Source organism: Atta colombica, unplaced genomic scaffold, assembly GCF_001594045.1.
Source record: "Atta colombica isolate Treedump-2 unplaced genomic scaffold, Acol1.0 scaffold189, whole genome shotgun sequence".
Lineage (NCBI taxonomy): Eukaryota > Metazoa > Arthropoda > Insecta > Hymenoptera > Formicidae > Atta > Atta colombica.
Genome location: NW_017259281.1, coordinates 252,765 through 255,964, shown reverse-complemented (window position 1 = coordinate 255,964; position 3,200 = coordinate 252,765).

Genomic DNA, 3,200 nt, shown 5'->3' with positions numbered 1-3,200 from the left:
TATATATATATAAACACAAATTAAGCATTCAAATGTCATATTAAACTATGATGATTTCTATACTCGCTACGTAACAAACTAAAGAGAAACAAAATTGATTATTCAGTAAAGATCATTGTGATCATTTAACTCAATTGTGAAAATTAATACAGTATCTCATATATCGAATAGACATGATTATGACCCTAAGTGCGCAAACTTTATCAATACTGATATTTAATTTTATTCGCTTATATAAAACTGAAACTATTTCAAATTTTGATATTTCTGTATTATCAGTTCTTAAATTAAAATCTTCAGAATGCACATTTTGAAAATAATTAACTTAATATTTTAATTAAATATTTCAATAATATTTTAATTGCTAATTTAATTTAATTTTAATTTACACAAGGTAATCACATTTACATACTTCTGTTAAGATAATGTTATTATGTAAATGTTAAAAATGCGTATATCTGCAATGTAACTATCTAAACTTATGCGAAGATTAATGAATATATTCAGTACTAGTTTTATGTAAATCAGTGATAAATTTTTGACCGATCGTTTCATTATAATGTAATAAATTTAGATAATTTATTACATTATAATGTTATATATTTAGATTAATAATATAACTTTATTTAAAAATATTGAGAAAAATCTGTCATGCGAACCTTCAAGAATAAATGGTGCCCGTATTATTGTGTTCTAGTCTGTACTACATCGAACATCGATTGTTGCCACCTTTATAAGATCATCGTGACGATTATCTATAATCATCATTATTGTGGACTATACAAATAAAAACAAAACAAAGATATACTAAAAAAAAGCTATGTCACTCTTGCACAGGTGCATTTCATTTCGATAAGAAAGTCGGCAAGAAAGAAAAAATTGACTTCATTCGAAAGTAAATCTAACATCTCGATAAATATAATATTAAGCTTCAGCAAAAATCTAATCAGAAAATTTGTTTTAGAAAAATTAGAGATATAAATAATTTCGAAAGAGTTAGATTAATAATTTTTCATGTACCATGAAAAACTAAATTATACTGTCATCAATAATTATATAGTTTTAAGTTAAATTATTTAAATAAAGATAATTCGTAAATAATAACATATTCATTAAAGATTCAAAAATAATATTCATAATTTGCAATTATAATGAAATGATTTTTTACCTTTACAGATAACAAACTTGTCGGCCAATTATTTAATGATCGACCTTGCCGACAATTCTCTGTCATATCATCAATGCAAGGCTTTATCAGTTAACCAAGCCTTCTCCCTTCTCCCATCTTTTCTTACGTCGCACGAGTCTCTTTGAATAAACAAAATGTCCTTGGCTAGCTCGGGATAGCCATTTTGCAAATTACATTTACATAAAACTTGTAAAATTATCGGGCTTGATGTGCACTGGAGAAGTAATTTATAAAAAATATAAATTACGGATTTTCACAAATCTAACATTTTGTGAAAAGCGTGTCGTAATTGTCGCCAATAATTGAAAAAAATGATTGCCGATTTAAATTTAATACGAAATAGATGTAAAAAAATTATTATTTGTCATTAGGAGTCTGCTTTTCAGTTAATTTTTATTTTATCGCTACTTTTTTATGCACATATGTATATCATCAAATATACATTTTTTTTAAAGATAAAATACGATGTAGGAATTAATAATTCTATATTATAAAAACATTTGATAATACAATATGTTTTTTATGGATATGATATATTGATATTACATACTCTAATATTTTTTATAATATTAGAGTATAATATATATTTTATAATATTATTTTATACAATATTTTTGTACTCTAATATTTTAAAAAGACTTAAGAAAATATTCTAACTTTATCATTTAATATATTTTTCTTTTATATATTTTGAATTATATTAATATATTATCATTTTTAGAAATATGTTAATAAAGATTTGTCTTTTTGCATCGGATCTATCTTATTACAGAGAATAAAAGTGTCCAAGAAATATTTTACGAAATACACATCCGTCAATCACGGCGACGTTCTCCACGCTTCCATGCTTGTTATGCGACGAATGTTTCTATGTACGTGTACAATGTTAACCTGATAGCCTGCGAATTGCTGTGCGGCGAATCGCGCCATGTAGGAGTATAATGGAGTTCATCTCTTGTCTAGTCAGGGTTATAAATAAATAAATTTGTCATTTAGTCATATTTCACTCTTACCGCTGTGAATACGTAAAATACCTTTTCTTTTGTTCATTGAGAGCCCGAATAAGCGGACGGAATTAATAATAATTTCCATAGATATGTCAAAAAACGAGAATGATAATTAAATGTATGATGCGATTGTCTATATTAATGTGTTATCATCGATTGCTATTATTACTTGTCATTATTATCAAATGCAAATTATTATGATTGCGACTATTATTATCTATTATTAGTTACTCACTACAGCTATATAATACCTTTGTAAATGAGAATCAAGACACACTGAGGGCTAGGGAAAAGAGAAACTTAATAAATTGAAATTCTATTAACCCAAAGGCGTTTGACTGTTATTTAAGTCTATTTATTTTATTCCCAACAGCGATAAAAAAATATTGAAAGATGAAGAAATAAAGAAAGAAAAAGTAAGTTGCACGTTACGTAATTACAACTATTGCTGAGATATAATATCCCATATCCTCTTACAAAACATGTTTTACATCTCCAATGAAATGGATATTAATTTTACATCGGATACTGAAATCCATTTTCACTAAGAATGTAGGACATATACAGACTAAAATAATATATATTATAAATCAACTAAATATATAATTTATTATTTAAGTATTAATATTCATTATTATTAATGTATAATAATAACAAATAAAGAATCTGCTGAACATATATTAAACATAATTCGATTATGTTAAAAAAATTTATCTTAACAAACAGTTAAAAAAAAAAGGTTAAAAGTTTATCTAATCAATTGTTTCTGACGATATATACTTAACCTGACTGCAATGAAAACAAAGATTTAAAATGTAACGATACATGATATATAACATTGTATTTATTGATTAGTATTTTTTTGTCGATTTTTGTTGTTCTTAAAATCTAATTACAAAAGTATAAAAAATTTGAAGAATTTAAAATTATGAATTTAAAGATCTTCATGTAAAATAGATGTCGCAATACATTCGCTGTTTTGTGGTGAACTATGTTAAAGGAAT